Below are 22,480 nucleotides of genomic sequence, written 5' to 3'. Positions count from 1 at the left end.
CTCCTCTGGGCACCCTGTGCCAGGGCCTCCCCTCTCCATGATCCAATGTCTGATCCTACCCCAAAGACCCCATTAACCTCCAGATTAACCCAGATCCTCTTTGTTTCATGCCAACAAACTGGAACCTTTTGGTAGAAAACCACACAAAAATTATTCCTGGCAGCGCCGGCATCGTCACAGCCCAGCGCCACAATCCTGGTGTCATTGGTGCTCTTGGCACCAATAACCCGAGAGATAAAGGGATTAGCAGCACTGCAGAACCCCGTGGCACATGCCAGCAACCCCCCTCTAGCTCCTTGGGGTAACCCCTTCCCCAAATTCCAGACCACTGGTATCACAGCTGGTAGAGCTCAAGGACAAATTCACTGTTCCCTCCTGGCAGCTTGGCTTCCCCTCCTTACTGAGTGAGATTTTTCCTAAATAATTTAAGGTTCCACTCATCAGGAAGCCCCCCAAAACCTCAGCACTGCCAGGACAGGGGTCACCCCACACCTGCAGGGCTTGGCCAGTGGCTGGAGGGGTCAGCACAGCCCTGGTGGGCTGGACACAGTGACCACAACCCCCTCAGCCCCTCCCAAAGCAGCATCTTGGGGCTCCCAAACACCCCCCGAGGCTGTGGCAGCTGCTGAGGCGGCTTCAACTCATCCAGAAACACCCCAAAAGTGCATCCCCATCCCTGCAGTGGGATGGTGGCACAGAGTGACCCCAAAAAAGGGAAGAGGGGGAAGGAGGGAGGTGATGTGGGGAGGGGGGTGGTCCTGCAGCCCCCCTCCAGCTCATTACCTGCCTCATAAGCTCTCTGATCACACAGGGAACGTGCTAATTAAGGAGCAGGGTTTCTCCCTCTCCTTCCCTCTCCTTTCCCGAGCCAGTTGTGCCAACCCTGCCCCTGGCAAGGTAACATTGGAAAATGTAAAATTAATACAAAGGGCTGGAATTTACTGGGAAACAATTTTCAAACGCACGGAGAACAATAAAAAATATTTAAAGAAAAAACCAACAAAAAAACCTTCTTCTCGCTGCCTTTTATTTAAAAAAATTATTTATTTTAATGATCGTTACTAAAGCCCAAGCAAAGGCGAGGGGGGGGTCCACGTATCAGGGGAATAATAATATTAATTATTATTATATTTGGGAGAAAAACTCACTTCGAGGGCCTTTGCCTGCCTGACAAATTGCTGAATTAAGGCTGATTAAAGCTGATTAATGGCCCAGACGGAGGTGGGTGTGGGAGGGGCTGTGGGGAGGGGGTCACCCTCATTTGAGGAAACTGTGGGGAGGGGTCACTCGCCTTTGAGTGAGGGGGTCTGTGGGGGACTCCAGCATGGTGCACCCCACTCAAGCATGGGGTCCTGGGCTCCCCCAGTGCATCCCAGTCGAATGCTACAGGATGGGGATGATGTCAGCACTGGAGCCATGGGATGGGAATCATGCCATGGGATGGGAATCGTGCCATGGGATGGGGATGATGCCACGGGATGGGGATGATGCCATGGGACTGGGATGATCCCAGCACCCAGGATAACTCCATGGATGGGGATGATCCCAGCACCCAAGCCAATGTCATGGGATGGGAATGATGTCATGAGATTGAGGTGATGCCATGACCATGGCCGGTGTCACAGGATGGGGATGATCTTATGGGGGGGATGATCTTATGGGATGATCCCATCGCCAGGAATGACACCATGGGACAAGGACAATTCCATCACCAGGGATGATGGCATGGGATGGGGATGATTCCATGGGATGGGGATGATGCCACTGGATGGGAATGATGCCATGGGATGATGCCATGGCATGGGGATGATCCCATCACCAAGGATGTACCCCGGGACAACCCACAGCCTGGCAGCACACACTCCATGGACACTCCAGCTCTGGAGCTCTGTGTTCCCACCCTCCTGCACCGTGGGGCCCCAGCACAGGACATGTCACCCACCCAGCCTGGCTCCATCAGGTTTATCAGGTTTGATAAAATGATAACTTCCCAGCACTGTGACACCCCTACCCCTTCCACAACAGCAGCAAAACTCCACTGGAGGGAAATTGTCCGGAATGAAAATCTCAGAGGTGACAAAGCCCCTTTGGCAGTACCGAACCCCTGTGTCCCCACACCACGCCACGCTGGGCAGGGTGGCATCTCCATGCTGGAAAAACATTGGCTTCCCAAGTTTTCACCTCTTGGATATTTACTGTGGAGGAAAAAACCCTTCTGAGAGGAGAGGCACCTGCAGATGGACACCCCTGGCCCCTGCAGAGCCAACCAGGAGAGCAAATCCCACACCCAAACCCTGGTCCTGCTCCCCCAACCACAGCCAGTGCCTCAGTTTCCCCTCTGAGCTCCAGCAGCACCCTCCCAAAATTCCCCAATTCAGGCAGTGACCCAGCACAGGAACAAAGCAGATTTGTCTCTCTACACCCTGTGAGACCAGCCAGTGTCCCAAGGGTTAAATAATTCAGATTTTTCTTTCCTGAACAGCTTGAAAAGAGATATGATTGCGCCCGCTGGAATACGGGGAGGGGGGGTGGATATTATGGATGGAAAAGAGCTATTTAAGCTGAGGAACGGTGTTGGCACATAAACAAATGGGTATAAACCAGCCATGAATAAATTGAGGCTGGAAATTAGGAGGTTTGGAACCACTGGGGGCCGGTCAGGGCTCACGGGGGCAGAGGGGAGAGGGGGGGACTGGGGCAGGGGGCCAGGTATGGGGTCCCCCCCGCTCCAAGGGCACCCGTCCTTGCGGGGCCAGGCGCTGAGAGACTTAAAATCTCCCTTCCGCTTTCATCTCCCGAAATCTCCTTCATTCAAATAGTCACAGCGTGATCAGGAGTAATAAGCCTATTACAGAGCAAAATAAAACACAGCAGCTCCCCCCCCTCACCCCCCCAAACCAGCCCCCACACCCCCCCGGCCCTCCCGCCCTCTTTGGGGCTATTAAACACAACCCGATGGAAATTCAGCTGCGGAGCTGCCAATGTCAACCCCCCTCAGCTCCCCCAGCCCTGCAAGGTGTCCCCCCCCTCAGGAAATGGGGACAAAGCAGCTCCTGGGGCGGGGGGGTGGCAGGGAAGGGCCCCCAGGGCGCAGGCGCCCACCGACCCCTTCCAGCGGCTCCTTTCTGCATTAATCCTGTTGCTCGGCTGGTGCCTGGCATGTCCGTGGCCGGCAATGGACTTCATGCCGGGAACGTTTAAGCCAGTTTTCCATCTGTTTCTCCTTCTCCTTGGGCAGCCGGAATCGCTGCCGAGCCCCAAGCCCAGCGTTCATCCCACGGGATGGCAACGGCAGCGCTGGGCAGGAGCTGGACACGGCCACTGGAAGGGGAATTTGGGCCATGGGCTGGTCCCAGCGGCCTGGAGGGTGATGCCTATTCCCCGCTCAAGAGGCAAAAGCCACAAGGGGAACTGAGAGGGGATGGACCTGAGCTGGGTGCACTTGGACACCTGTGCCCATCCAATTTTGGTCCAGCAGGTTTGGTCACCCCACGGCCCATCACACTTCCCCATCCCACCACCCCACCAGTGCCAAGGTTGATTTTAACCGCATTTCCAAATATTTTCCATGGCGGAGAGCGAGCGTCCCCTGCACTGGCACCTCCCAAACTCCCTCCAGGCTGTGCTGGAGGATCCCACCATCCCACCATGGCCAAGCCCTGGCGCTGGCAGGGATGAGATGACATTCAGGGGATGTCCTGTCCCCATCAACCCCAACCCCAGTGACAATCCCAGTCCCCAGGGGCTCCGGTGCTGTCCCTGGTGCCGCGGTGGGATGGAGCAGGGACGGCGTCGTGGCTCACGGAGCGCCGGTAATGTGGTCCGGAGGGACCCCGCCGTACACACAGCACCTAAATTATTTAATTTCTCCAAACTGCTGCACCTTTATAAATCATTAAAAGCTCCTTTTGATCTGTGTTAATGAGGTTTCCTGAGTGCGGGGCTGGGAAATGCTTCGGCGCCAGAAAAGCGACGCTGCTGATTAAAAAAATAAAGAGGGGGCGATTGGGAGTGTGGGGGGCGGGATGGGCATGGGGTGGGGGGCACGGGGAGGTGGGCATGGGGCGGGGGGCACGGGGAGGTGGGCACAGGGCGGGGGGCACAGGGGCTCCCCAAGGCCCAGCCAGGCAGTGGAGGGGCTTTAGGGATGCCTGCCATGTTTATGTTCTTTCCCTTTCTCTTCCCCTCCCTTCCCTTTTTCACTGTTTCCTTTTCCAGCTTCCCTTTTCTCTCTCCCTTTCCCTTTCCTTTCCTCTTTCCCGGAGTATTCCAGCCAGGGAATCCCGGGAACACGCTGATCCCAGGTGGACAGGATGGTCCCAGCTGCCACCACGTCCCTGGGAAATGCTGTACCAACCAAACCACGGGCAGGGCTGGGGCTGTTGGTCCTCCTGGTGCTCTGGGAAACAATTCCCTCTTCGGGGAGCAGCGGGATGGGATGAAACCCCCCCAGGCTGTCACTGGGAGCCGTGGCCAGCGGGAGTGGCCGGTTCCAGCGGTGCCACCACCGGTGACCCCGTCGGTGACACCGTGGGAGCGGTGGGAGCGCCGCGGCGCCGGCCCTGACAGCTTTAATGCCGATATTTATCTCAGCTCCAAACCTCCGAGCCCGGCTCCATATTCAGGAACTCAATCACCGGGATGGGGAATGACGGTGACGGCTCCCGCCGATGGCAGCTGGGCTTGGGTTTAACATGGGCTGACAGCCCCGGAGCTGCTCCAGTCGGGGACAGGGGTGGGGACAGAGATGGGGACAGGGGTGGGGCAAGGGTGGGGACAGGGGTGGGGCAGGGGTGGGGACAGAGATGAGGATAGACACAAGGACAGGGCCAGGGATGGAGACAGGGACAAGGATAGGGATGGAGACAAGAATGCGGAGACAGGGATGGGGACAGGGATGGGAATGGGGACAGAGACGGGGTGACAGGGGGGATAGACAGGGACAGGGATGGAGATGAGGATGAAGATAAAAACTGGTATAGGGACAGGAATGGGGATGGGATTGGGGATGGGAATGGAGGCAGGCACAGGAACAGCAATAGAGACAGGGATGGGGTGGGGATGGAGTGGGGATACAGACAGTGACAGCAATAGGGATGGAGATGGGAACAGGGATGGGGATGAGGACTGGGGCAGGCACTGTGGGTAATGAAAACAAATTCAATGCAGAACCAGGGGGCACCTCCCCAGCCCTGGAACCCCTGGAGCTGGTCAGGGACCAGCACTGCCCCAGCTGGAGCAGGGGAGCAGCACCCCCAGCCCGGCTCAGCCGGAGCTCACACCTCCATTGACGGATATTTCCCTTTCCCTCCTTTTAAGGTAAATGACAGAAAATCCCAGGACAGCCATCAGCCTCTGAGGTAACCTCGTCCCGCCTCGGCCGCGTTCCCACAGGATTCAGCGGCTCCTGTTACCTGGGGCAACGGCGGGGAAATGACGGCTGGCATCTAAATTGCCATCATTATGCTCCAGAGCCAACACTCCCCATTTACACTTTATTGTCATCTTTTGCTTTAGGGAGATGCTGAGATATTACAGGATGGGGTGACAGAGCGGGATGAGATGGGATGCACGAGGAGAGAGGCGCGGAGATAAATGGGGACCCCCGGAGCTGTTATTTCAGCCTGATTGCGGATCCGGAAGCGGAGCCGAGCCCGATCCCGCAGGCTGTGGGGAGGCTTTAGAGCACAGAAGAAAATAAAATTTGTTTAAATGCAAGCGCCAGCCTGGCGGGGCCTGGGCACGTGGTGCCTGGGAGAGGATTCCCACCAAACGGTGCCGAAAACGCTGCGGAAACCGCTCAGCCTCCTCCAGCTGCGGGGATGCTCATGGAATAACGGGAACTGATCCTCACCTGCAGCTGGGACTGGGCTGTGGTTGGGACCACACGGTGGGGCTGGCACCCCATTGTGGGGCTGGTACCCCGCTGCACCCCTGGTATCCCTTTGTGGGGCTGATACTCCAATACTGGATAGGTATCCCATTGTAGGGCTGGCACCTCACTGCACCCCTGGTGCCCCTTTGTGGGGCTAGTGACTCAATATAGTCCCAGTATCCCATTGTAGGGCTGGCACCCCATTTCGGGGCTGGCACCCCATTGTGGGGCTGGTACCCCACTGCACCCCGGTATCCCTTTATGAGGCTGATACTCCAATATTGGACAGGTATCCCATTGTGGGGCTGGCACTCCATTGTGGGGCTGGCACCCCATTACATTTCCTGCACCCCACTGCACCACTTACCCCATTCCAGGGCTGGCACTCCATTGGGGTGAGGTCCTGGAGATGGGGCCACTCCAAGGACACTCCTGGGCACCCCAAAACCTGCTCTTGGTTCTCCAAACCCCAAGTTCATTCTCCCTCCCCATTCCACTTCTTGCCAAGTTGCACAAATGGAATGCAAATCCAAACTTGGGGTGTCACCCCCCCATCCCCACACTGCAGTGAGACAGGGCCAGGGGGGCTGCTGGGGACAGTGGGGGGAGGAACAGGGGCCTTTCAAGTGTTTGCAGTGAAAAAAGAAAGAGAGAAAAAAGCAAAGAGTTCAAAAACTGAGCAGCTTTCCAAAGAAGAGCCAGGGCGGCTTCATCCTCAGCCCCACAGCGCCGTGCACGGGGTTGGGATCAGGAGATTCCTTCCCACACAGCTCCTCCCTGAGCTCACAGTGCCTGGGACAAACCCAACCAGAGCCACGAGCCCACGGATGCACTGGGAGCTCCACACGACCCAGCACGGCACAGACAGGCTGGGTGTGGATGGAGCCTGCCATGATGCCAAGCATGGATCAGACAGGTTTCTCCCTCAGACTCATGACATCACCCTCTTGCCCAGAAAAAACACAGGTGGTCAGTCGGAAATTGTGGTCAGTTGGAAATTGTGGTTTTGGCACACAAATATTCCATTTTCCACGTGCCACAGCCTATCCAGGGGGACCAAGCCCACTCCCCAGGCAGGTGGAGCCTCTTTTCGAGGAGCTCTACCCTCGCCCCGCAACCAAAGCTCCCTGGAACTGCTCCAGCTGCTGCAATTCCCACCACTCACCCCTCATTAGCATGGATGCTCGTTAGCCTAGCACTGAGACTAATCAATACTGCCATTAACCGACTCCCCGGAATTAATGCGCTTGAACCTGGCAGGCCGCAGGATATTGGTCATTTTTCCACTTAACCTGGCAGGAGGAGTTTTTCCCTTTGCTGGTGGCAGTGGATGACAGAGGGAAGCTGGGACAGTTCGTACCTACAGCTCCTGGCTGCTGGTTCACCACCAGCTTTGGGTTCACCACCACTTTTTGGTCATCCCAAGGTTGTTGGATGCTCCCAAACCACTGGGAAGGGAAGCTCTGTCCCAAAGCCATGGGGTTGGAGACCCTGGAGAGGGCTCAGGGGTCTCCATGACAGGATGGGGACACTCAGATCACGACTCTCTGGTGCCACCCCATTCCTGCAGCTGTTCCCTCCCTTCTGGCCCAGGTTCCCGGCCCCAGAGCCCCGGGCAGGCACAGCCGAGTTGCTCTCCCGGGCACCCCAGAGCCACCCTCCCCTGCTGCTCCCGCCGCCTCGCAGCGCCTCTGGCTAAACAGAGATCAGAAATGTTAGATCTTTCTTAACATCTCCTGCCAGCACTGTCAGTGGCCCTCTCCAGAGTACCAGGGCCCTCTGTTATGTAAACACAGCACATTCTCTGTCAAAGATTAAAAAAAAAAAAGCCTCATTTGCACATAAAAGCAGCCTCTGCACTAGTTACGGGCACTGTGGCATGTAAGGAAGACTGTAGGTTAAATTCAATAATAAAGTGGGGCGGTGCAGAGGTCCCGCTCCAGCTCCTTCTCCTGCAGCCCAGCCCCGGCTGCTCCAGCCAGACCTGCAGCCACCGAGCAGTGCCAGCCACGAGCCCCTGGGGTGGGACTGAGGAGGCACCGTGGGCTGGGCTGTGGGGGAGCGACCCCCAGGCCACTGAAGGGCCACCCTGAGACCCCACCCTGTGCCCCCAGGGTGCTCACGGCACCCCAGACTCCATGATCCCCTTGGCATTCCATCCAGTGCGGGCCCTGCTGCTCCCACATCCTTCCCCACACATTTTTGGGAGCTGGCACCACCCTCACACCTCAGGTCACAGCTCTGCCATCGCCAGAGCAGCTCCCGGCTACCGAGGCACCGGGAACCACTCAGATGTGACACCGTGGATGTGACATCCCTTGCTGCCAGCCCTCGGTGACGCGGTGCCCACTCCACTGGGATGGCAGTGGGGGGTCTCTGACCACGGCTGCCCCTCCCGGGGGGCACCAGGGGCTGGCCAGCTCCGGGGATGGCGGCAGCCAGCCGGGCCCACGGCCGGATCTGCACAAATTGAATCAGAGCAGAAACTCAACCGTGGGAGAGACGAGGGCTGGGAAGTGTCACGGTAATTGTGTTAGTGCCAGCAGCACCGCGGCTGCTCCGGGAGCCGGGGGCACGGCGAGGTGGGTATGGTGGGGTGGGGACAGCGGGATGGCACAGAGCAATGGGAACACAAGGGTGGCCACAACAGGATGGCCACGATGGGACGGGCATGGCGATGCCAGCACAGGGACTCACTGGACACCCAGATCCGTCAGGCCCGGTGGGAGGAGTGAGGAGCCAAGAAGGATCAGGGCGAGGGCCAGCAGACCCAGACAGCTACAGAAGAGGCAGAGCCAGGTGGCAGGAGGGGTCACAGTGGTGGTTGACAGCGAAGGTGACAGGGGCACCGGCCTCTGGAGGGAAGTGATTCATTCCCAAATCACTGCTTGTCACCATCCAGCACACGTGTCCCCATGGCCATCAGCCTGGCCGATGTGTCTCCATAGACACCAGACGTGACCCCACAGACACCAAGCTGGCACAAACGACCCCACGGACACCGGCCTGGCCCTCGTGTCCCCGTGCACGCTCAGCCCTGTGCACAGCAGCCCGGCTCACGTCCCCGCCACACGTCTGTCGCAGGCGGAGGCCGGGCACGTGCCAGCCGCGCACGGGACCACGCGTGTGCTCATCCGTGCTCCGGCAGCTCACGCTGAGCGCCCTAATTACCTCAGACACCGCATCTGGCCAGGCGGGCGGGCACTGATAACGGGCACGGGACGGAGCCGCTGGGGGTTATCAGCCGGTGACAGCCGGGCCCCCCGCCGCCCGCGCCGCCTCTGCGCCGCAGCCCGCTGGGACAGCCGGATCAAGGCGCCCTTTGGGGGTCTCTCTGCTGGGGGATGGGGTAAGCAGCCCCCCCAGGGGTGACCTCATTAGCGCGGCTGAGCCCCAACGTCGTTGTGGCTGGGCCTGGCACGCTGCAGGCAGAGCCTTGGGATGTGGGGTCATCAACGGGACGGTGTCGGTGCCAGCCTCTTGTCCCATCTGCTGTCACCTCTCTGCTGTGCTGGGGGTGAGGTACAGCCTTTCATGGGGGATCCATCATGCCAGTCCCATGTCACCAGGCCGGAGGGAGATTTTGGGTGTCCCTGGTGCTGTGAGGGGCTGGGTGGCAGCAGGAAAGGGCGCTGAGGAGATGGATCAGTGCCACATTCCGGTCTCTGAGCCAAACCAGCCACTGTCCTGGTGCTTCCCAGAGCTGTTCCATTGGTTTCATCCCAGAGCCACAACTGGGACACGTCACGGTCCTGCTGTGACACCAGCATGGTATCCACTGCTTCCGTGCCTCAGTTTCCCTGTCCCAGGGCTGGATCTTCTTGCACGGCGTGGGTCCAGCAGCAGGAGCGACAAACAAGGAGCACACTCCCCATCCCAAGCAGCTACAGACACACAAAATAACAGATAAACACGGACTGGTGCATTATTTCACTCGTTGGCCAGTCTATTTTCGGCTGGCGGCCGAATTCCGGGCAGTGGTGGCATGGGGGGCGGCAGGCCGGGGGTTGGCAGGAGCATTGGTGACTCTTTAACATTGGAACACTTGGACTGGCAGGGAATTTGGGGCGAGCAGCGGAGGTAATTTGATCGGCGGGAGCCAGGCAAGCGCTGGCCCCGCAATCACCGGGAAAACGCCGACGCGGTGGAAATCGGCCGGCGCTGCCCAGCGGGACGTCACAGCGGGGCCGGGCGGGCACGGGGACACGGCTCAGAAGGACGGACACGGCGGGCACAGCACGGCATGGGGCAGGCACTTGCCTCTGTTCAGTGCCACCCTGGCGTGCCCAGGGGACACCGGGTAGGCTCCAGACCCGCGGTGACCCCCAGGCAAAGGACGCCACTGTCCCCCTGTCCCGGCAGTGCGGAGCTGTAATTTATCACGCCCGCCCCTGACAGCTCCCTTTGACGGGGTCTCCGGGGGGGCCAAGCGATGCCTTTTGTCTGCCCAACAATTAATTATTTCCTGGCTAATGATGAACTCCGACTTGCCAAGCAGGGAGCTGCTGCGTGCAGGAAGAAACCGACCCCGTCGTGCCCCTTCCCCACCACCTCTCCCATGGCAGGGTGTGATGTTGGGGTACACAGGGATAAGGCTGGGCTGTGGGACACCCCTGCATCTCACCATCCTTTTGATAGGCACGCTGGCCCCCAAAAAGGGCACCCCAAAAGTAGGAGGATGGTGCTGGGCTCCATCCCCTCGGGTGGTGCCGGCAGGTGGGTGCTGTGCTGTGCTGCGGCAGCAGGTGCTGGCAGCACTCTAAGTGCCAGTGGCGGCAGCCCCGGAGCGCTCCAGGAGCGGATAAACCGGCTGATGGGGCTGAGCTAATGGAGAAAATCCATTTAGGATCACTCGATACTCTCCCCTGAGCTTTCATTACACCTCAGGGCTCCGCAGGGCACCGGGCCCTGAGCCGGCCTCTGCCAGCCCTGATCCCATCGCTGCCGGCTGGATGTCTCGGCAGAGGCGAGGGAGGGATGTGGGGAGGGATGGGGGGAAGAATAGTGGGGAGGGGTGTGCATGGGGAGGAATGAGGGAAGAGATGCAGGGAGGGATGCAGGAAGGGATGTGCATGGGGAGTGATGCACGAAGGGATGCAAGAAATAATGTGCATGGGGAGTGATGCAGGAGGGATGAAGGAAGGAATGTGCATGGGGAGTGATGCAGGGAGTGATGCAGGAAGGGATGTGCATGAGAAGTGATGCAGGAAGGGACACAGCGAGGCTTGTGCACAAAGCCTGCAGCCCTCAGCTTGTAGCTGCAGGTGACAAGAGCAACGCCAGCAATCCCTGCGAGGGACAAGAACAAACTGGGGTGTGATGGGGCCTTGCCCTGGCACAGCTCCCAAGGAGCCTGGCCTGGCTCAGTGCCACAGGCAGGAACAGGGCCCCCCGGGGCTGCAGGCACTCAGGCCGGGCTCCCCGGGGCAGGAAAGGCGACAGAACCATGAAAAGAAGTAAAATAATTATCGGGCGCTGGCGGCTCGGGCTCCCGCCCGGCGCGTTCTGTTTAAGGCTAGTTAATAGCCAGTGTTCTCTGGTTAGGCCTGAATGACATTTCCAGAGTTATAATAACTGAGCTATTACTCGCCGTATTGATGCATTCCCCCCGCCGGCAGCGGCTCATCCCGCGCCGTGCCGCCCGGCCGCCGAAAGCTCCTTTAGTCAATAGCACTTCTATTTTTCATTACTCCCTGGAAATGTGGCTCTTGGAAGCTCATCCGTCATTCAATTACACCCTGGTTCAGTCCTATCATACACGTGTCATAAAGTTCCTCAGATCTGAACTGCTGTTAATTTTCTGCGCCATCCCAAGGGGATGCCCGGGACGTGCCTGGAAAGCAACCAGGCAGCCGAGGGCATGCCGGGTACGGGCGCTCCCGGAGCGGGGGCTGCGGCACTGCCGGGGTGCCCGGCCACGGGGGGGTCCAGCACAGGAAGGGTCACCTCAGAGCTCGGATGTTGTCCTTTCCCCACGGCAGTGGTGGCGGGCCTGGAGCCGCACGACCTTGGCAGCGCTGGGAATTTATTCCTCGGGCTGGTTTATTCTTTTATCAGGTGTTGGTTTAACAGGGCGAGCTCCCCCCCTTCCCCTTTAATCCTATCGGCATCTGTGTTCGGCACGTCCGTACCCAGAATAATCACCTGCCTGGCAGATTTGTCACTTCACCAGATGTAATCGGGGAACTTTTCCTTTTTTTTTTTTTTTTTTTTTTTTTTTCTTTCTTTCTTTCTTTTTGAAACTCTCCTTATTTTCTGTTTCTTAGAAGCTGCAGCTCGCGGGCAGAGGCGGCTGCTGCAGGCAGTACCTGCTCCAGGTCACCCTCCCCAAACCCAAGGGTTTGCTCTGCTCAGCTCTGCTCTCCTCCAGCTGGGTTTTGGCTGAGAGGAGGATGACAGGGCAGTGGCACAGAGGGTGGATGCCAAATGCATCATGTGCCATGATGGCTGTTCCTGCCATCCCCTGCTGCCAGGAGCTCACCTGGATGGGCACAACCCCTGAGCCAGGGGGGAAAACGGGCACAGGATGAGGCTGGGGGATGTCGGGGATGGAGGATGCTGAGTCAGGGGGATGCCAGGTCGGTAAAATGCCAGGTCAGGGGGATGTAGAGGTTGCTCACAACACGTCCCTGCACAGATGCCAAGGACCTGCAGGTCCTTCACAGCCTTAAAAACTCCCACCCCAGAGGTGATGTTGGTCCTGCTCCCCTCCACACCCCCTCAGGCAACATTCCTGCTGTCCCACCACGGAGTTCCTGTGGCTCTGTCCCAGCCAGGGGAGATCCCTGCCTGAGCTCTCCTGTCCGGGGTCTCCTGTCCAGCCCCCTCATCAGTGCCTGGGTGGTCTCAGCCACTCCACGTGGCCTCCCAGCAGGACAATGACCTGGTCACTGTCCTGCTCCTCCGCGCTCTGGTCCCACGGGGCCTCCCACGCGCTGCTTTCCCTGAGCCCAGGACAGACACACTCCCGGGTGGGACAGACAGACACACCCCGGTGTGTGTGAACACTGTCACTTCTCAGCCCCCGGCACAGCCACGCTCCTGCCCGGCCCTTTCCTGCTCCTCGGCCAGCTCCAGCCACGCCGGCGGCTCTGAAGGGATTGATAAACAAACATTCCCATCAGGAGGATGAGGCAGGAACAGCCCAGCCACGAGGCTGCCACGAGGCTCTCACAGCCCCGGGACAATCACCAGACTCTCGGTCATGCTGGAACAGCCCCTACCCCAGCTCTGGGCTGGGAAACTGAGGCAGGGAAAGGTCTGTGGATGTGCAGGGTGGGATGTGGGAGCTGGGCAGCTCCCGAGCATCCCGGGCACCCTGTGCCAGCCTGGCATTTCCCTGCTCCCCTCCCAGCCCAGGCACGGCTAATGACCGGCCTAATTGATCTCTGACGAGGCACCAGAGATCGATGCTGGATCCCGCTCCAGGCTCTGCGAAAAGCCATTTCTCCTGCCCGGCCGGGCAGCACCGCCCCTCGCCCGCAGGGAAGCGCCCATCGATCGGGGCAGGGATCGATCGGCTGGAGAGGGGATGGAGGGGAGGGCGGCCACCCCCGCCGAGGGGACTGCGGGGAGCAACCCCCGGAGCAGCTCTTTGCTTCAGCCCCGGGGCACCGCAGCCTCCAGGAGCTCCCCCCGCACCCAGCGGCTCCGGGCGGGGCCACGAGGAGGCTCCTTGTCACCATTCCAGTGACACTGGGCACAGCCAGCAGCGATGGGGGCTCCTCCCCGCCACCTCCGCCACAGAGCCCGGCTGGAGGGTCCCGGTGCCCCGGGAAGGGAGGGGGCAAGCAGAGCCCAGCGGTCCCGGTGAGGTCACAGCGCCAGCAGATCACCATTGATCTCCTCGCCTGACTCTTCCCCCCTTGTTCCTCCCCCTTGTGTCCCACCGGTCAAATTTGACCTAATTTGGCGCAACCGGCCGGGGTCTTCACTCCTCAGTGCCCCCCTCCTCCCCTCTCCTTTCACTGGGGTTTAAGCCTTTTCACTTGGCCCATTCACTCCAAGGCTAATCAGATTAAAGCCCTGCCCGGGGTGCTGCCTCCCCTCGCACGGATTCACTCCCTTAACCCCCCTCCCCTCGCTTCACCCCCTTTTTCCCCCCGTCAGGTTTTGGCAGCCAACCCCAAGGCCTGGGCAGGGCCGTGCCGGGGGTCAGTGGTGGCACCAGCTGCCCTTGTGTCCCCAGGGAGGGGCACAGGGTGGGGGGTTCTGGGGGGACACAAGGAGGAATATTCTTCTGCAATGATGGGGGTGCAAGACAGGGATGAGGAGGGTGGGAGGATGGGGGTGAAGGGAGTGGCAGGACAGGGCACAGAGGCAGCACCAGCCACAGGACTCCAAAGCCATGCTGCTCTTGGAAGAATCCCTCCTCCTCCTCCTCCTCCTCCTCCTCCTCCTCCTCCTCCTCCTCCTCCTCCTCCTCCTCAGCCTGGCCTCACATCCCAGCTCGAGCTAAAGTAGCATTTAATTTAAGAGAAATTCAGGAAAAAAGGGTATTTTTTTACTTTTCCTCCTCTTCTCACCCAGAATCATGAGTGGGTGAGGCGTGAGGCCAGGACCCACCCTGGAGCCCCCCAGACACACTCAATACCCAGACCCAACACCCAGAGACTGGGGGGGTCACCCACCAGCCCCCACACCCCGGGACCCTCCACTCCACAGCAGCTTTGGGGAAAAAAGAAAAAAAAAAAATTCTCACTAGAAACTTCCTGACCTCATCCCACGTGCTCCAGCCCCAAAAATCACCCGGTGCCCCCCACCTAAAGCTCAACCATCGATTTCCATTCCCCTTGGCCCAGCTCTGCACACAAACGCATTCGCCACGGCCCCCTCCCCGGCAGAGATTGTATGCAAAGGCAGAGAGGGGGAATGAATAATTCATCCCCGCTGTCTTTCAGAATTACACTGTGGAAAAATAAATCTGAGACTACTATATATATTAAAAAGGAAAAAAAAAATTAAAATAATAAAATAAAGGAGAAAGGAGCCGGGGGGCGCGGGGAGGCGGCGGAGGTTGGCGGCCCCCGCGGCCGGAGCGGGATGCGGGGATGAAAAGCGCCGGCGCGTCGTGGCTCCTCTTCCATTGAGCGACTCCACATTCAGGTCCGTGCGGAAACCACCGGAATCCCTTCCTGTGCTTTGTTCTGCGGCCCTTTCAGCGGGGGCTTACGGGGCTGGGCAGGGGGCGGCGGGGAGGGGGGGCACAGGGCTCGGGGGGGGCCCTTTGAAGAAACCCACTGATGCGTTCGGCTGGTTGAGTTCAAGGGGCGGCGGGTGGGGGGCGAGGGGGGTCGGGATGGGTGGGGGGGGGGGGCTCTGCTGGGTGAGAGGGGCTGCCCTGGCCGGGGGGCTGCACTGGGGTGAGCAGGGGCTGTGCTGGAGTGAGTGGGGGGCTGTCCTGGGTGACTGCCCTGAGGTCAGCAGAGGGGTGTCCTGGTGATGGGGGGCTGCCCTGGACATGGGGCTGTGCTGGGGAAGAGGGGTCTGCCCTGGGTGAGTGAGGGGCTGCCCTGGGTGAGTGAGGGGCTGCCCTGGGTGAGGGAGGGGCTGCCCTGGGTGAATGAGGGGCTGCCCTGGGTGAGTGGAGGGCTGCCCTGGGTGAGTGGAGGGGCTGCCCTGAGGCAAGCAGGGGGCTGCCCTGGGTGAGTGGAGGGGCTGCCCTGAGGCAAGCAGGGGGCTGCCCTGGGTGAGTGAGGGGCTGCCCTGAGGCAAGCAGGGGGCTGCCCTGGGTGAGTGAGGGGCTGCCCTGGGTGAGTGGGGGCTGCCCTGGGTGAGTGAGGGGCTGCCCTGGGTGAGTGGGGGCTGCCCTGGGTGAATGGAGGGCTGCCCTGGGTGAGTGGAGGGCTGCCCTGAGGAGAGCAAGGGGGGCTGCCCTGGCCAGGGGTCCATTGTGCCTCCCCCCCCCCCTCCGGCTGAGCCAGAACCCCCTCAACACCACCCTGCCAACGCCTCTGCAACCCCAGCACGAAGGAGGAACGCTCTGCCCCATCCCAGAGGGGTCCCAGCTGGGTTTGGGCTATGCCCTGACCCCTCCTGGTGCCCGGCACACCCCGAATGGGCCCGGCCGTGCCCACATCCCCCCTCGCAGCTGGCGGGGGCCACGTGCTGCCGCGCAAACGGGGAGGGGAGGAAGCGGGAGGCACTTTAATTTGGCTATTTAAAAATAAAGAAATAACGCAGGCTTTGAAAGCCCGGAGGGGTCCCAGCGGAGGGACCTCATCCCCCCTTCAAAGGCCGCCTCTGCTTTCTTCCCCCCGCTCGCAGCACACAAAGGTGCACGAGCACTTTCGTCTCTGTGGAAAGACCTTTTTAATTGGTTCCAGGCAGAAGGTTAAAATCTCTCCCCTTCCCTGTGTGCTTGGCTAAGAGGGGAAAGGGGGGAAAAGGGGGGAGGCAGGGAGGCAGGGTTGTATGGAGGCAAAACAACTCTGCCCGGTGTGAAGGGGCTGAGCTGGGGGGCACCTGGGGCCAGTGTCCCCAACATTGGGGTCTACGGTCACTGAGGGTGATGGGGATCCAGGTGGGAGCAGGGGAGAGCCAGGGGGCTGCGGTGGGGGCACTAAAAGGGCTGTGCCAGGCCCTGGGGCAGGAGGTTGTGTCAGGAAAAGGGAGATGCTCAGTGTGAGGCTGCTCAGTGCTTCCATGGGAAGGCAGGGTTTGAAGGTTTCTGCAGATTCCAAAAAAAAAAGTGGGTGGAAATGTGATGCCTGGGGTCTTCCCATGGGGAGGCAACTGGGCAGAGCAGGAGGGCAGCCAAGGGGCTGCTCCCACCTCCATGTGCCTCCCCATGACCACAGAGTAGCCTCGGCACATCCCCACCCACAGCGGGGTGACCCCAGGATGGCATCCCAGAGCATCCACATGGAACCAGCCCCTCGCCATTCCCGTCCCATGTCACTGCCACTGCCATCCTCCTGGTCCTGCCATCCTCCTAGGCCGGCCATCCTTCCAATACTGCCATCCTGCTATCCCTGCTATCCTGCTATTCCTGCCATCCTCCCAATCCCACCATCCTTCCAGCACTGCCATCCTCCCATCACTGCTATCCCCCTGTTCCTGTCATCCTGCTATCCCAATTCTCCATCCTCTATCCTCCATCCTCCATCCTCCATCCCAATACTGCCATCCTCTTGCTCCTGCCACCCTCCTGGCCCTGCCACCCTCCTATCCCTGCCATCCTCCCAGCCCTGCCATCTACCCAGCCCTGCCATCCTCCCAGCCTTGCCATCCACCCAGCCCTGCCATCCACCCAGCCCTGCCATCCTCCCAGCCCTGCCATCCACCCAGCCCTGCCATCCACCCAGCACTTGGGTTTCCTTTCACGGAAGGGGGAGCTGAGAAAAACGCATCAATTATTGAGCCGGGGCGGCGAGCCCGCCGCGTCCCCCTTGCTGATGCCGCTCAGGTAGAGCCGCGCGAGCCGCAGTCAGACACCTCTAACACGATTAAGCTGCAGGGCTCTGCCAGCGCGCTTCAAGGTCAACTTCTCCGAGGCTGACAAAAGGCACGGCGGGCAGCGGCTCCCCCCGCCCCCGCCCGGGGCGGCGGCACGCTGGGGACGGGCACCGGCAGCCCCGAGAGACGGCACCGGGACGGGACAGGGGGAGCTCCAGGGCAGGATGGCAGGGGTCCCACGGGGAGGGGGATGCAGTGTTGGGGCAGCCGGGGGGATGCAGTGCTGGGGCTCCTGCTGGGCTGGGAATGCAGTGGCGGAGCTCCCAGAGGGATCCGGGTGCAGTGCTGGGGCTCCCAGTGGGATCAGGGTGCAGTACTGGGATTCCCACCGGGATGAAGATGCTGTGCTGGGGGCTCCCAGTGGGATGGGGATGCAGTGCTGGGGGTCCTGCTGGGAAGGGCACCTGGCACCCCAAGCCCAGGACAGGGACCCGCCGTGTCCCTCTGCAGCAAAGCTGCCCCTGTCACGCCGTGCAGCAGGAGCGGTCCAGCCTGGCCAGCTGCACGTGGAGCAGGAATTGGATCCAGATGTTTCCCCCCAGCAGCCGGAAACCGCTTCCCCCATCCCGAAAGTGCTCGGCAGCCCCTTGCACCGCCCCACAAGGCCTTGGTGAGAACCAGCCCTGGCCAGCATGGAGAGGTGCCGACGTGGCCGGGATCCACCCTGGCATGGCACAGGCAGCAGAGGGGCCAGGCAGCTTGGGAGGGGACAGGGGTGACAATGCCAGCTCTGCCATGGTGCTCCTGCACTTGGCGTTTGGGTACTCACAGTGACAGGACCCCTGGGCTGGCACAACCACAATCCACACCCTGCTCATCCTCATCCTCATCCTCATCCTCATCCTCATCCTCATCCTCATCCTGCTCATTCCCTTCCAGAATCACCCCGCTCTCATGCATGGCAAAGGAGGGACAGCCACCCCTCCCACACTCCACGAGCACCCCTGCAGCAGAACAGGGATGGGTGCTCACCAGGACAGGTGTCCTCTGGATTGGGCACTCACCATGCCAGTCAGAAGGCAACAAAGCCATAAACCCCCCCAAATCTCAGCATGGGAGGACCCAGCTCTGATATCTGGGTGCACATGGGTTGGGGAAAGGCTGACAGGTGGCTCCAGCAATGGGCTGCACGACACAGGTCACCCCCAGCACCATTCCTGAGAGGTGTCCCAAAGGTGTGACCACACCCACAGGTCCTTGTCACCACCTCAAGCCATCTCCTGCTTTGGGGAGGGCTCCCAGGGCAGTGGGATGGGGACACAGTTTTCTGGCCCTGTCACAAGAGTGAGGAAAACCACCTAAAAACCTCAAAAACCCATTTGAGGAGCGAGAAGCCAAATTCCCCCCCTCTCCCGTTATTTAAAGCCCATCCAGCTCTCAAGTCCTGCAATGATGCAAGAATCTCAATTACCATTAAAAGAATGCGTTCCTGCTCCTCCATTACGGAGAAAAGCCTGAAAACCAACCCTTGGGAATTCCACAACTCTAGAAAGAAGAAAAATAAAATATTCATGTAATTTAGATTATTTAAAACGTGGCAGTTGGTAAACCAGTCTCTACACTGGAGGGAACTGAGGCTGTTCACACCTTGCAGAAGGCCAGGAATGGGTCAGGGCTGGAAAACCCAATTGTGGCCACACAGATGCTGGTGCTACCCCGGGCACCCCACACCCAGGATCCGGTGTTAAATGGGTTTTTAAACACCTCTGAGCTTGTGGGATGCGGCGCTGCGGAAGGACAGTGGGTTATTTTTATCGTTGCATTAGTTCCAGTTTAATTGCCGGGATGTCATTAACGGCACGGAGCAGGGTCCGGGCGTGGGGACGCTGATGTCGGTGTGTCCTGTCCCAAACCCCTGCATGTGCCTCTCCTCCCACCAACACAGCTTGGTGACAACCAGGGACAGGAGCCATTGACCAGGGACAGGGCCAGGAGCCATCAACCACTGCTGGACCCTCCCAGCTCATCCTCTCCTGGCCCAGACACTCCTTCTCCTTCTCCTCCAGCTCCACCCGGCAGCTCCAGGGAAGAGGACTGTGGCTCCCTCCAGACCTCCCTCCTCCTCTTCCTCTCTCCGTGGTGGGTCCCAGTTCCCTCCAGTGCTCCACAACTGGGAATTCTCCTGCTGTCCCTGATTCTCCAGCCCCAGGGCTCCATCATGTCCCACCAGCCCATCCCACCTGGGACCATCCCCCTGCCCGTCCCTATTGGAATTCCCACATCTCCAACAGGGCCAAACACCCCTGGGTTTGTGTCAGAGCCAGAGGCTGAGATCTCTCAGGTCACCCAGAGCTGGGACACACACTCAGCTCTTCCCTTGGCTGCTCCCAGCAGGAAACCTCCCACTGGTGCTGACCCAAGACCTTCCCAGCCCTGGAGCTGAGCCAATCCCAGGTTTCACACCCCAAGGGCCGGGGGATGGCGCTGTCACCGTGGGGACCCTCCACTGTCCCTGTCCCCTCCGTGCTCACACGGAGCAGGAGAGCACAGGAGAGCAGAGCCACTGCTGAAAAATTACCTTTGGGGAAATCAAAGCTGCCCATCAGCAACCCCATTAATGTTCTCACACAGGACTGGGGACACTGGAACTGCCCTCCCCTGCCTGTCAGCCAGGTGTGATCCCAACACCTTCTTTCCATTGGGAAAGCTGGGATTGTGCTACCAGTGGCTGCCCAGAGATTTGGATCATGCCCAGCACAGTGTCCCCAACCCACCAGGCACCAAACACCCCCCAGCCAGACCCCACAGCCCCCTCCCAGCCCAGCAGCCCCCAAAATGCCGGATGGGATCGGACACAGCATGTGGGATTTGCTGGGGGCAGTTTCCTACAGAAGCCTCCAAGCAGGTCAAGGTTGCCAGAAGTGCCCAAGCAGGCTGGGCAGGGATGGGCAGTGTCCCAGGGAGGTGACAGTGGCTCAGTCCCAACAGAGGAATGGCTCCCAGCAGGGAAAACCTGGCCAAGGAGGATCAGGCCCAGGTGGACACGCTGGGGAGCCGAGATGCAGAGCTGCACCCCACGATCTGGGACACCCCCACACCAGTGCCCCTGCACCAGCACCTCCCAGTTCAGCACTGGGGAGGTGACACCTGGCAGGGACAGAGCCACATGGCTCCTGCAGAGACCAGTGACGTTCCTGGGTGGATTTGCTTTATAGGGTCAGGGAGGAAGGAACCAGCGCGGAGATATTTAAGTGGCGTTTCAACCATCGGAAAAAATTAGAGTCACAATATTAATTAATCCTCAAAGCACTTTACGAACATTAACTAATTAAGCCTCCCAACCCCTCTGCGAGGTGGGAAAGGTATCATTGTCCTCGTTTCACAGCTGCAGAGAACGAAGCGTGCGGAGGTGACGTGACTCGCCCAAGGTCACTGCGAGCCAGGCAAAGGTGGGAACAGGATCCCAAAATCTGCCCCTCGCTCCTCAGCAGGGCAGGACCCAGCAGTGCTGGGCACCCTGGAGCCCAGGAATGCTGGATTACAGCATCCCAAACCAGGTCCCAGCATCCTGATCCCACCCAGGGCAGGGTGGAGAGGGGCAAACCAGGACCTGCATCCACAAAGGGACGTCCCGGGGAAAAACCCACCAGAGCCAGGGGCAGGGGAGTTAAAACAGAAACCACCAAGGGGTTTCATGGAAAGCCCCACCGACCCTGCGCGGTTTAAAAGCGATTAGAGCCCTGCCTGGGTTATCAACCGGCGTCTCAATCCCGCGGCATCGATCCGGATAATAGCCGGCAATTGTTCAGATACAATATCATAAAGTCACTTTAACTACAGCCATAAAGCTTCCCCCGCCTGCAGCACCGCTGGGCTCCCCGCGTCGTGCTGGGGACAGCACTGGGCCCCCGGCACTGCTGGCACGTGCTCGGGGCTGAGGATGGTGGGGAGACCCCTCTGGGACCCCCTGAACAGGGACAGGATCCTCAGGGATCGCCCCCTGCTTCCACTGCTGGGAGTGGAGGGAATGTGGAGCCACCCCTTGGTGTCACTCCTGGGAATCAGCAGTGCTGGGGCTGGGGAGCTCCAAGGCAGCTGCTGGGAGCTGATGTTTGAAGTTTTAATCTGTGGGATTGATGGGAATTGGGAGAAATGCGGGGGTCTCCCAAATGTCTGCATACAGCAGCCAGGATCCCCCTGCCCCTCTGGTTTGTCCTTGTCCCCAGCACAAGGAGCTGCAGCTGGGAAATGTTGGGATCTGCTCCTTTAACTCCTTCCCACCGCCAGCCCCCCATCCCAGGTGCTCCCACGCCATGCTCCCTGCCCTGGGTCACCAGAGTCACACTGGAGAACACAGCCCTGAAGGACACTGCCGGAGAATCCTGCTGGAGAATCCGGATCCCTCACCCACCCCTTCCTCACCCTCCGCTTCCCACTGCTTAATGAGCACAAAATATTTCCATGTTGCCAATTACTTGGTTCGTTTGTGCTGCTGCGGGCAGTGCTGGCGCAGGGAAAATCCCCCCCGGAGCCAGCCTGGCCCCCAGGGAGCAGGGAGAGCCCCGGCTGGGTCTCCCCAGGGCTGAGCATCCCCACCCTCACCACACACCCCGACATCCCCTGGCCCCCTCACCCTGGGGTCAACATCATCAGCACCCTCCTATTGACATTCCCGCGCCCCCAGTGACATTCCCATGGCCCCAGTAACATTCCCATGGCCCCAGCGTGACACTGATGGCTGCAGTGGGAAAGCAAGCCCTTCCTAGGATTTAAACAAGCCTTTGGGGGACTTGGAAAAGGATTTGGAACCCCTTTTTTCGGTTGTTCCCCAGCAGACAATGGTTTGGGGTCCAACCTGTTGGTGCCACTTTCCAGCATGGAGAAAACCCCAAGCAGCACCAGAGACGTGTCAACCTCAGGCCATCCCAGATGGGTCCATCCCTTCTCCCATCACATCCCAGGCAGGATTCCCAGCTGGATCCCTCTTCCCTGGCCAGAATTGCTGCTGTGACCATCACTACAAAATCATTCCAGCAGGTCGGTCCCGGGAGCCGCGTTCCTCCCACCTGCGCCCATAAATCCTCCCTCCACCCGGAGCAAGGAAGTGATTTATAAGGTGGAATAAATATTACCACGTTTAAGGAAAAATATAAAAAAGTCACAAAAATCCATCCAGCTGGATTCCCCTCCCATGGGAATGGGGTCTCG

General features: G+C 59.7%; 1 protein-coding gene across 1 annotated transcript in view; it reads right to left on the bottom strand.

Annotated features, from left to right (window-relative positions):
- Nucleotides 1-22,480, bottom strand: part of EFNA2 (ephrin A2) — a gene marked incomplete at its 5' end in the record, with an annotated part of 40,037 nt that overhangs the window by 5,748 nt on the left and 11,809 nt on the right. The gene's annotated exons all lie outside the window — the stretch shown is intronic.

The sequence above is a fragment of the Zosterops lateralis genome (assembly GCF_965231275.1).
Source record: "Zosterops lateralis genome assembly, chromosome: 29".
NCBI lineage: Eukaryota > Metazoa > Chordata > Aves > Passeriformes > Zosteropidae > Zosterops > Zosterops lateralis.
The sequence above is the reverse complement of the archived record's forward strand: the minus strand, read 5'-3'. Positions and strand labels throughout refer to the sequence as shown.